This window comes from Leptidea sinapis, chromosome 1, assembly GCF_905404315.1.
Source record: "Leptidea sinapis chromosome 1, ilLepSina1.1, whole genome shotgun sequence".
Classification (NCBI taxonomy): Eukaryota; Metazoa; Arthropoda; class Insecta; order Lepidoptera; family Pieridae; genus Leptidea; species Leptidea sinapis.
Genome location: NC_066265.1, coordinates 31162956 through 31176850, shown reverse-complemented (window position 1 = coordinate 31176850; position 13895 = coordinate 31162956).

Below are 13895 nucleotides of genomic sequence, written 5' to 3'. Positions count from 1 at the left end.
CTTAATGTATGAAGGTGCTCATCTCTATAATAATATTCCAAATGACATAAAAGATACCGTCAATAGTTTGCGTTTCAAAAGGCTATTAAAATCATATATAACTAAAAATATTTCGGTCATCTAAATTAGATTAAGTAGATACAAATAAATAATAAGAAAATCACTTATGTCATTCTTAAGTTAAAGGAATTAATTAAGCACAAATTAAAAACATAAAATTAATATCTTTGGGTAAGTACTTTTAATCATTGAAACAGATAATATTATAAATAATTAAAAACATAAAATATCCATAGTAAGTACTTCAATATACTACACAATACTTTTAAGTTAAAAATTTTCCAAACTTGTCCTTCCTAATGTCAAGCCATATTCAGTTATCTTATTCTGTGACGCGCGATCCGGTTCTTTCACTTTGTTCGTGCTGCCATATTTCATTTATTGTTCTAGTGGTTTGTGACTAATTGTAATTGTGACTACTCACCGATTCTCATATTATTAGTGTGTTTTTATATTTTGTTGTACTATTAGATATTAGTAAATCTTTCTTTTGTTACTTTTCATACTCGTTTGCTTTGTACGTAAATTACTTACTTTTTACTTTTAAGATAATTTAAGTTTTCTCAGTAAGTGAATTGTTAATTCTTTTGAGAAATAAAGATTCTTAAACCATACCTTCATTGTAATAAATTATTGAGAATAATTTAAACGATTGCAAAAGTTTCTGTCACAGTTACATTCAAGTCATAGCGGCTTTGAATGAAATCTTTTGAAGACTAATGCATGTATCGAGACAAATTATCACATCTCTGTAGTTAAATTGTCTTAGTTGATAATAATTTTTAGTGACAACAAACATATTATGTCAGTTCCTTGAATGATTGCTTGCAGAGGTGTGGCAACGACACATAATAGAGACGAGTTTAGTTTGTATTTAATACTAGTTATCCCCGTTATTACGTCTGTGTGGATTTAGATCTACATGTTTTGATTTGTTAATATAAACACAACATGATATTGTTAACCGAATTCAAAAAAGGAGGAGGTTATCAATTTGTCGGTAGTTTTTTTACCTCAGAACTTTCGAGAAGGTGAACCGATTATGATCATTCTTTTTTTAAGGCATGCATGAGAAAACCATAAAAGTCTGAAATTTGCATTAGTATGTGCGCCACAAATGGACCGATCTTCATGGAAATCTTTGAGAGGGGCTTTTGTCCAGCAGTGGACGTCTTCCGGCTAATGACGATGATGTGCACGACAAATGGACGAATAACTCAATATCGCACCAACCGATTTATATCACCCCTTTACGAGCATGACACATGGACCAGCCATCGCCGCCCGTGTTGGGCGACCAATTACTATATAGAGTGACCGTACAACCCGCGTCACGACGCCACCACCAGTAATGATATACTGTGCTAAACATATACTATGCTGTCGAGATAATTACATTTTCAAAAATCCGAAGTGGCACTGTATTGTAGTAGTAGGCTGTGGTATCCCTTATGTATATATTAGTGTGACTTCCTGTTAAATGCAATGTCAGCATGTTTTTATTGGTGGTATATATATCAACCTGTCGAACAGGTCATAAGCACAAAGCCTTGCCGGTTGCCATGGCCGCGGGTCCACAACACAACGCACAATGGTGACCGCCCACTTACCACCTAGCCTCCAAGGCCGATACAATTTGCAGTTAAAAGAAAATGAATCGACGCTTTCACTTCCGAAACTATTAAATTTGGCTTTATGGTTCTACGAAGTGCGTATAATACGCCTGTCGATAACCTTAATCTAAGCCCATACTTTTTGCGAATTGATTTGTGCGATAGATGAATTTTCAGGTAAATATGATGTCAAGGAGCAATGTCTGGGCGGGCACTCTCCAGTAGCAGTTTCATCCTTATGACCTCTTGCAGCAGGAATCATCGACGATAAAGTAATCTACAAGCGTTTTGTTCCTTTGGAGTTGCGTAGAGATGTGGGTTCATATACATAATATACTAAGGGGAATTGCTTAGAGGAGTTGTGAGGGATAATCACAGAAGCCGAATTCCACCAGACATTAGGATAAAATGTGAAATTCCATCCGCAACGTGGATGTCTACCATTCTACAGCCGCGCGTTTTACGAGATTTTTTTTTTCCAGAACTGATAAGACTTCAATTGGGATAGACCATGCGCCGGCGGAGGGGATCTGTGCAACCACGTCGTCAATTGATGTTTGGACGCAGCCACGTTTAGGGGGGGGGGGGGAGATCCGGTCCTCAACACTATCGTACGCGAAACATGGAATAGCTTATATGAAATGTTAAGTGGCCACAAATCTGAATCATATGATATCATATTGTTTCGTGTTTCACCCTTGGCTATTATTTATATATTTATTTGACACTTCCAAATGATATAGTTTAATTGTAAGCTTTTCAACTTAAAGACTGAGTCACCAAGGCTGTTGGAAATATAATGGTTAATGAGGCTTAATGTTTGATACCATACATAATATACATGTACGTACAAGTATGTCACAATAAATTACAATTCTTCCATTATATTATAGGTACAACAATGGGATTACAACTGGCAGCTAACACGAACTAGCTTTTATATGACTTCATGAAATTAGCGTTCTGGTTCTCATAGCGAGTCATTATTCCAAGATCGGCAGAGCCAAAGTTCTCAATCAAAATATATTTATTTCATTTTTGAATTGTTTTTAGTCTTTACTATTTAATTACATTCGGAAATAAATCTCTAGTGACATAAAACGAGACGATGTTCATCATTTAAATCGATTATAAGTGCTGTTTAGAAGTTTACAATAATGCACTATGTATTCTCAATATATTCTTGATAATCTGAATTTGCTACAAACTGTCATAACCACTGGTGTTAGACCAGGAACAGACATAAGCTTATAACGCCTACTACTCGGCTAAGTCGAGTTAGCACATCTTTTGTGGGGCGATGTATATGCTTTTACAACAGGATCCCAGAAAATGTTCAAAACAAAAGTATTACGTTATTCAAAGGAATTGTTAAAAAACATTTGTGTGGTAAAGGTTACTATAACATAGATGACTTTCTTAATGATATCACAAATTGGGAATGGAGCGAACGCCCTCAGGCTATTAAATAATAAGTTTAATTGTATTGTGTTATGTTGTTGCGCCCGTTCTTCTCAGGCATGAGGCATTCATTTTGGAATGGGTGGTAGTTTTTTGACTTTCAATAAGTGATGTCACATCCTATTTTGAATAAAAATATTTGAATTTGAATTGAATTTGAATATTATGAGTGTCTTACTGTAATTATTTTACCCGACTGCGACAGAAGTATGTGTGTATGTATGTATTATTGATTTGCACGCTCGGCGGCCTGAACGGGTTTTTTATGGAATAGGAGGACAAACGAGCGTACGGGTCACCTGGTGTTAAGTGATCACCGCCGCCCGCCGCCGCTTTTTGAAGGTACCCATGTCGTATCGTCCCGGAAACACCGCACAAGGAAGCTCATTCCACAGCTTTGTAGTACGAGGAAGAAAGCTCCTTGAAAACCGCACTGTGGAGGACCGCCACACATCCAGATAGTGGGGATGATATCCTAACTTGTGGCGTGTCGTGCGAAGGTGGAATTCGGCGGCAGGAACCAGGTTAAACAGCTCTTTGGAACACTCCCCGTATTAATTTATTATTACTTTTAACAATTTATTATTTTTCTGGGCTAGAACCACAGCATGATCGCTGAAACAGATATGTATATATATATATATATATATATATATATATATATATATATATATATATATATATTTTGACACTGGGTATATGAAAATAAATAGCGCGAATATCCCTCTTCTGCCATTCAAAGATAGTATCTTTTAGTAAAAAAATATGTAGAAAGTACATTACTTGACACAGTCAAAGAAAAATACATTTCAACGGCGACATTGCCTTATAGAAACGATGTGGTCAATGATTATGTTTTAAACATGGGAGATTTATATAGCTTTAAGCAATGATATTTAAGGGTTAAGGTTACGTAGACAACATTCAGTGTTTGAAAATGATACACTAACGCACACATTAATAATTTAACATTTCAATAGCACACTACATTACGATTACACGTCAAAGAAGGATAGTAAATGCAATTATCGCAAGCGAAGAAGAGATAGCTCTAATTTGCTAGTTGCTTCATATTTGTATAGAAAAAATACATTTAATTCATCAGATATGATTTTTTACCGTACACTGTGATTTATGCCTAAATTACGATTCATTCGCGAGTTCATGTAGTAAAAGCTATAAAGTAGTAAAACTGCATTAAACTTAGATAGATAATGTGTTATTGATTTTATAAAAAAAATATTTAATATTTATTATAATATATAGCCACATTGATGATATCAATTATTTATACATAAAACTAGCTGACCCAGCAAACGTTGTATTGCCGATATTAAAAACGCGATACAAAAGTAACTGTTGATTGTAGATGGGTGAAAGTTGTACGTATTTTTAATGTTAACTCATAATCAAACAAATATAAAAAAAAATGTCAAAAAAATTAAAAAAAAAATCGTGTTGACCACCCTTAACATTTAGGGTTATGAAAAATATATGTTGGCCGAGTCTCAGACCTACTCAATATGCTCACAAAATTTCATGAGAATCGGTCAAGTCGTTTCGGAGGAGTACGGGAACGAACATTGTGACACGAGAATTTTATATATAAGACTAGCCGACCCAGCAAACGTTGTATTGCCGATATTAAAATCGCGATACAAAAGTAACTGTTGATCGTAGATGGGTGAAAATTTGAAGTTGTATGTATTTTTTAATGCTGACTCATAATCAAACAAATTTACAAAAAATATCAATAAAATAAAATAAAAAAAAATCCTGTGGACCACCCTTAACATTTAGGGATATGAAAAATAGATGTTAGCCGAATCTCAGACCTACTCAATATGCTCACAAAATTTCATGAGAATCGGTCAAGCCGTTTCGGAGGAGTACGGGAACGAACATTGTGACACGAGAATTTTATATATAAGATAATAAAAAACACACAGACACCAAAACAAAACCAAAAGGTCTATCTACAGTAAGGGTTCCATTTTTACAATTTTACTAACGACAGCTCCCAAAAAGTTTTAAGATTACAATTAATATTTTTTGTATCTTATATTATTTATGAATGTCTTTCTGTTGAGGGTTTATTACAATAAGGTAATGGGAGAAGAAGAAAATGATCCATTGATTCTTCTGCAGTTAGCAAGGGATATACTGAAAGGGACAGTGTTACTGAAAAAACTCCTACGTAAACAAATGGCACTCACTGTCTACATCCGCTACCTACCCTTAAACTTGTTTTAGTAGTTTGATAGTTCAGCTACCTATATACGCACTTGTTTATTAAAAATTACTACATATCGTATTACATTCACTGCAACATCTTTTTTACATCATTTCCTAAAATATTATACCTCGATCATCCCGCAACAGACCGCATCAATATTTTGTCATTTCTGTACGTTAATCTATGATCGGCTTGGCGGCGATCGGCGTTGTCATGGCGACATGTTTATTTTGTTATATAAATAATGAAATCAAATAAAATGTTATAATTCATGATTTCTTAACTGTGGTATGTAATTCTATGATATTTTTACTTTCGTATTTAGTGCATCTTCCCATAGCACAAGACGGCATTTTAATGTTGTACCTATATCAAATTGTAAGCAATTCTGTCAACAACAAACGCGTGTGTACCGTTTTCGTATCGAGAGACCGACTGCGACCAAATGAACCAATTATCTCAATTTAGGCGATTGATTTTCGGCGCGCTAGTGACATATCTACCTCTTTTAATACTATAATATCATTGGCTTTAAGGGTAAATGTATACACTTTTATAATAAAGTCCCAGCCACTGTTCAGGCATTATCTATAAATAAATTTAATTTATTTATTAAAAAATCCTGTTACTCCACAGCTGAATATCTAAGTGATCGGACAGCCTGGGACTAGATTATGATTATTTTATAGCAACACCAATGACAGTACAATATTGTATATTTTTATTAAAAAGAGCGCAAAAAAAGAATACTGGGAGATTTTCTTGCGCCGCTTCTTCTCTCTCAGAGCGCCATTTGTTTCCAAAGCGGTAGTAGTATCTACTATATTAGAAATGACATCAAAAAGAATTCTAAAGGAATCAATTTTGAGAAAATAAATGCCTTTTATGCCTTTTTAATAACAAATTAAAGGCGGGCAACGCTCCTGTGATTCCTCTGGTGTTGCAAGAGAGTGTGGGCGGCGGTGATCACTTAACAACAGGTGACCCGTACGCTCGTTTGTCCTCCTATTCCATAAAAAAAAATGGTTGATATTTTAAAGTGTGCCTTTGGAGAGGTAGGTAACACTTGTTTCGTAAAATATTTATAATTTTAAGCTAAACATTAAGTAATCATTAATTAACTACTTATGGCAAAGGTAATAAGTTAATCCTAATAATAATTACTGAAAGAAAGTATTAATCGGGACTTATAGCGTTCTACGTGTCACATAATATAATAATTAGTTTAGGAGGCTGTTGGGCGTAAATTATTGAAAATCGAAGTGGTGAATTTGCAGAAGAAGGTGGAATATCCGGAAAAAGATAAGAGAAGCAAAAATATAATAATCCATGGGTTGAGAGAGGAGGAGAAGTCTTCACTTGAGCTCTTTACAAAAGTGAAAAAATGCATTGCGGAAGAATCAAACATTATCATAGACGCAAATGAAGTTAACAATATATATCGCATTGAAAACAATAATAAAAATGGGAAACCAAAACTAACGCTTCTATCCCTTGCAAGTGATTGGAAAAAGAACGAAATCATAAAAAATAAAAAGAAGATCAAAGATATATTTATAACGGAAGACTACCTAAAAGAAGTCTTAGAAAAAAGGAAGGTACTGCAACCCAAACTAGCCGAAGAAAGGAACAAAGGAAATTTTGCCTACATTAAATATGAGAAGCTTATCGTTAGAGAGAACAGTACTGCAATAGAAAAAAGGAACAGGGGAATATGTACCTCCCCCAAAAATGATTCTCAACCGAAGAAGCAACATAAGAATGCGTACGATATGATGAGGTCTAGATCTCACTCGCTTTCAAACAATCATTGTGCAAAATAGTTAATACCGTGGCGTTGTAGTGCTTCTGGATTGTATGCTGATGCATCTGTGGATGGTTTCCATGCCATAATGCGCAAAAAGCGGTCTCCATGTTGCAGCGTCTACGTGTTAGCAGTAACAGCATCCTAAAGATGATTGCTGCCAGAGCTGACTGTTCCTTCCAGAAACACTGGATACAGTTAGCTCTAGGTTTATAAATATATTTCACTAATAATACTAACATAGTTCATAAGAAATATTGTTGCTACTACATTTATTAATATATATAGAGATCTTTCTGAATTAAATAAATAAATAAAAAATCTGGTATTTCTTAAACATAAGTTACAGTAGGTATTTAGAAACATTTACGCGAATGAAACCGCGGGGTACAACTTATAGAGATATAAAAATGTAGATCTAAACATAAACCCTATATTATGTTTATATTGTTACCATAGTAAACAGATGTATATTGCCACCACAATAAAGATAATTATTTTAAATTGTTCTGACGTATTTATGTGAACGTACGAGTATATTTTTACGAAGGTAATCTCTTAAATACAAAAATGTTTCAAATTAAATTGCGGGCACACGATACGTTTTCAGTCAGAGACATCTGATACGATCTCAGTGTGATCGCACTGCGTGTGTCATATCGAAGCTTAAATACCTAATGTAATTTTTTTATAAGAGACGAGACGAGTAAGGTTAATTTGATGGTAATTATAATGGGTTTGCCACTCAGTATTCTTGAAACTCCAAAAATTTGTAACGTCATCGCAATTGCGTTCTGATGTGTGGATACGAGCTTTAAAAAAAGCTAAAAATTACACACAAAATCAATTTATTATTACTTTAACAATTTATTATTTTTCTGGTCTAGAACCGCAGTAAGGTCGCTGAAAGATATAAAGAGAAAGAGCTTGAAACGAACGAAATGTACGATTTATATACAGAAATATACTGCTTACTATAGGAATATTGGCTAGTAATAAGTGGTGAGGGAGCATTTTAGGTAAGTCAGCAATATATTTTGTGTAACAATTTTTCGTTGTCTCATTGCCTCGGCAATACTTCCCCTTAAGGCGACACTAAATGCCGGCGACCTTGAGCGATAAGTGTTCACGGCTCCTATGTAACAAAGTCAATATTTTCCAAAGTCTTGCGTCGAAAATTTAACATTTTAACAGGCGCAAACAGTTTAATTGCTTACAATCCTCATTATTGATTACTAATCTTAATAAATGTATCAACACAAAAAAGTAAAAGCTATAAGAACAGCTTTTATGAGAGCAGTATACTAAACAAATGCATCATGTCGAGAAAAAACTTGTTTAACTGCAAACAAAACTGGTAATTCATAATAGCTCTGGAGTGTTAAGTTTAACTAACAGCAAGCATTAGCAACCTACAAGTAAGACTTAAGGGTACGTGTAACAGGATAAAGTAGTGTTTATAGCTCCAAATGCTATATTTTCACCACAAAACTTGTCTAAAAACACCTTGTTTACGTGTTTTCTACTAATAATAATATTCAATTAGTTTAAAAGCATAATAAAGTTTGATCCTGACTTTCAATAAGTGATATCATATCCTATTTGGAATAAAAATATTGGAATTTGAATTTGATCCCCCGACTCGTAGTAGACTCGGTTATAAAAATTAGTCTTCTGATATATTGACATATAAGACCTAAATTGTTAATTTATTCTAATATTTAGATAGTAAGCTCTTATGTAAATTTTTAATAGTAACTAAAGAAATTTGTAATTTGATTTTTTTTAGCCCAGTAATTTTACTAGCCGTGGCATCTCTCAAACCCAAATCCTAAGCAGTGCTTGCACATTACTGCTTCACGAAAATTGTTGAACCGATTGGAATAATACTTATACCATAAGATGCAGCGTGTTCCTCAATTTTTGTGAGAACGTTTTAGTATTTAATTTATGGTGATTATATATATATGTTGTTGACTTAGAAATTCCTATATATTCGACATACAAATAATTCAGTCAATGACATTTCGTTATGTTTTAGAATTCATACAATGTGCGGGCTCGGGATACTTAATTAATATGGCGAAATAATATTTGCCTAACTAATACGAATTTAATTATAAAAGTATTGTACGAGTAAATTTTCAATATAAATATCAATTCTATGAATTACCAAATTATTAGTAACTTCTTTTTTCTTTGGAAATCAATTTTCAGTGTTAACCTTTCAGGTTTCCGAAACTAATCGTAAAATCTTTCACGAAATCTTACGGTGCCGATGAACTTAGATTACTAATATTCTATAACATATGTATAAATAGTTGGTGCCATTGACCGCACTGAGCTGTTCTGATTGAACTTTGGTCGCTATGGTGATTTGCCGTATTTACACCTAAACCACTCGCATAATAAATCAAAGTGTTTCCCTCCACCACTTAAGGCGAAGAGTAAGCAGAAAACACGCAAACATGATGTTTGATGTTTTTTGACAAGTTTTGTTTTTAGACAAGTCTACTACTTCGACTTGATGACTCAGGAGATCACAGCCTCGAAATACGAACCAGAATAGAGCAAGCACGCAACGCCTTTTCAAAAATGAAAAAAGTACTTTGTGACCGGAACCTAAACATCTCTCTTCGTATACGTATAGCGCGGTGCTATGTCTTTTCTGTACTCCTATACGGCGTAGAAGCTTGGACGCTGACAGAAGCTATGACAAAAAAACTGGAAGCGTTCAAGATGTGGGTGTACAGACGTATGCTGAGAATTTCTTGGACAGAGCGCGTACGGAATAGCATCGTGATAGAGAGAATGGGAAAGGCTACAGAGATACTTACGTCTACAGAACGAAAGTTAGAATATTTTGGACATGTGATGCGTAATGCCAAGAAATATGAACTCCTTCAACTAATCATGGAAGGGAAAGTGCCAGGCAGGAGGAGGCCTGGCCGCAGAAGGATATCGTGGCTTAAAAACTTGCGCCAATGATTTGAGAAGAGCACAAGATCTTTATTTAGAGCAGCTGTGTCGAAAGTTGAAATTGCCCTAATGATTGCCAACCTTCGCAAGGAGACGGCACGTCAAAAAGAAGACTACTTTCGAGTGTTCCGTGTGTTTTATTGCGATACTTCTGAATAGTAAGCGTTAAGGCGACACTAAATGCCAGCGACCTTGAGCGATATGAGTTCACGGCAGCCGGCCCGCCATCTATGTAACAAAGCCAATATTTTCAAAATTCTTGCGTGGAAAACAGTTTACAATCCACGTTATTCATTACTTATCTGAATAAATGTACCTACACAAAAAAGTACAAGCTATAAGAATAACTTTACTGAGAGTGGTACTAAAAAAAATGCGTCCTGCCATGCCAAAAAACTTGTTTAACTGCAAAGAAAAGTGGCGTTCATAGCTCGAAATGCTATATTTTCACCACAAAACTTGTCTAAAAACACCATGTTTGCGTGTTTTCTGCTTACTCTTCGCTTTAAATATGCCCCGACTTTTGTGCACATTGCAATTAATTAACAACACTGAAACGACGTAGCTTTCTTCTTCCACGTACCTACTACAAAGCTGTACAATGAGCTCGTAAACGTTCCTCAAAGGCCGGCAACGCTCCTGTGATTCCTCTGATGTTGCAAGAGAAAATGGGCGGCGGTGATCACTTCACGCTATGTTTCGCATAGGTTAGTGTCCTATCGGAGGCCATTCCCCCCACCCTCCCCTTCCCCCAAACAAAATATGAGAGCGGTATCAAACCCCAGGAGGGTACCGGCTCCTGTAGAGCCGGAGAATCCCTCCCCGAGCATTCGCGCTCGGGCTGCCCCTCGTATTCTGGGGAGGGCACAGTACCACACCTTCCTTAAAGGCCGGCAACGCTCTTGTGATTCATCTGGTGTTCCAAGAGAATGTGGGCGGCGGTGATCACTTAACACCAGGTGACCCGTACGCTCGTTTGTCCTCCTATTCCATAAAAATAATATGCATCAAGTGACTTCAAACATATAAAACGGAGGGGCAATAATGTGTGAAAAAAAAGGTTATTCCAGAATTCTACAACATACGAATAACTTACAATACAACGTCAAATTATTCGATCCAGTGTGAGCTTACGACATACTATTCCATATAACATTAACAAAATTACTTTCCTGTAATATATCTAGTTATAACTTCGTAATTGAATTTAATATAATTGATTTGAATATAATGACATATAAAACCTCTATAACGCTTCAACAAAAGGTTGAAATGACAATAACCTATCTAACAAAACAACGGGCACTAGTTCACTCTAATGCGACGTATAACATATAACGCGTCTCATGGAATTGCAGCTTATAACCTATACTAAATATATACCTTATGAATTAATACAAAAATTATATTAGGCATAGGTACGATAATTTCTCTACTAAATATTCACAATTTAAAAAAAATATGCAGCTTAGGTATATATTTCTTAAATTTTATGTATTTTTATATCATTCTTACTAAATTTTTTTTAATTATTACTATACAATAATTATTACTTCATATAAAATACATTTTATTCTTAGTTACAATTCTTGAATATGTACATTAGAATTTTGTGTACATTAGCAACGAAATTTTACATTATATATCTTGTACAGACGGCTTTGATAATTAATTATTGAATATTACCGAAAATGGCTTTATAGGCTTGAACCCTTTGCCTGTCGTAGTAACGCACGAAGAAACCAAAAAAAATTATGCAAACGTCAGGAAATTTCTGAAAACTTTTATTTATTATTTTTTACAAATGTAGTAATAGATAAACAAATACAGTCAGAGATTCTCGAATAACAATTACAGACCAATTTGAAACAATTTTTTTTAAATTGGTCTGTTTAATTTTAAAACATTTAAATTGTTACGGTTAAAAATTGTTTCAATAGTTTGTTTTTTCGGACGGAAGTATAGTTATTTTTTTTTGGAGTTTATGACCTGGTATGCGATGTGGTTTACCCTCCCATAAGAAGTTATCACTTCAATAATTGTTACTTAGCGTATATAGCAACCCTAAATTTTTGTGCCTCAGGTGTGTGTGTTTTTTAAGTATGGTACTTTATGGAGTGTACATTTAATAGTAATTGGATCAAATATTATATATACCTTCATACACTTCGTATATTACCCACTCCATATTTTTTTCGATATGTATAGTGTCTATCGTCGATCTATTTTTCAGGGTTGTTGTTGGGCTTAGGCCCTACCATATTAAATTATTACAAAAAGAGAAAACCAGTTTTGATAAGAAAAACTTTAACGTTCAAAAAACGCTGGGCGTTTTGCATTTTCTTAATACTCGTCGATCAGTTACTAAGATAAGAGTCTAGAAATTAGGTGGCTAGATTAAAAACTTAAATTCCTATATTCACATATTTATTCGTCACACATATTAGTCAATGGCAGTCAGTTAAACATATTTGTTGGCATGACATGACGAACTATTGTCTCATGCGTTCAAGAAATGAAGGATAGAAGTAAGTAAAATTCTCGTCATTTATATCTTCCTATATATTTGCGTTCCGTTTCCAAAAATGAAATTATTACTATACATAAAACAATTATTATTATTATAAAGGAACAAACATAAACTTGTTATGCCTACTACTCGGTTGGGTCGAGTTAGTAAGTCTTTTGTTGGGCGATGTATATGCTTCTACCATATGATCCCAGAAATTAACAAAACAAATATGTTACGAAATTTAAAAGAATTGTTAAAAAAAAGTTTGTGTGGGAAAGGTTACTATAGCAAAAACGATTTTCTTAATGACACCACGGACTGGGAATAAAGCGAACACCTTCAGGCTCTTTAAATGTTTATTGTACGATATCACATTGTAATCCATATTTTTATATAAAAAAAAACCGCTGAGTTTCTTGCGTCCATTCTCAGGTCTGAGGCAGTCTTTTTTTTGGAATGGATGGTAGTTTTTGACGTTCAATAAGTGATTTTGAATTCTATTTTGAATAAAAATATTTGAATTTGAATATAAAAGGAGTGAGCCCTTGTTCTTTCTTTTAACCTCATGACTTTAGTTTCTGGCTTGGCATTCAACTATATTGGCATACCAAATCGCCACATTATGTATCATAATTTTTTTTATCTATGAAATACCATCAGAATAACATGCGATACATTAACATTAAACAAGTCTTAGGTGCTAAGGATACATATAATAATTACAATTATAGGCAGTTATAGCATGTTCATATATACGAGCCGTAGAAAAGGTTAAGATAATAATAAGTAATGGCTGAATAAAGTTACGTAAGTGTTAAATTTAATTAATGAAAGGTATTAGTAATAAAAATACAAGAATAAAAAGTTGAAACATAATCCACAACTACAATCTAATGATCATCAGTCAGAGTACTGATTAAGCACTCTACATAGAAAAACCAATTTTTGACTGGTTTTAGGTACTAAGAGATTCAATTTTACTTCAAACGACATCAACTCCAATGTGTTTTAATATTTCATGAATGAATTTCCTTACTAAAGAATAATGAATATCTGAACCGTGTATACGATCAACTTAGCAATCAGTATTGTGTGAACTTTGCTACATTCGTTTTACAAGGAAATAATGTTTATAATAGTACTACGATTACAGATTACTCTAAAAATAAATAAATAAGGGCTTAAACAATCGTAAGTAAATCGTATTTAACAATGAGAGTATAGTATTTT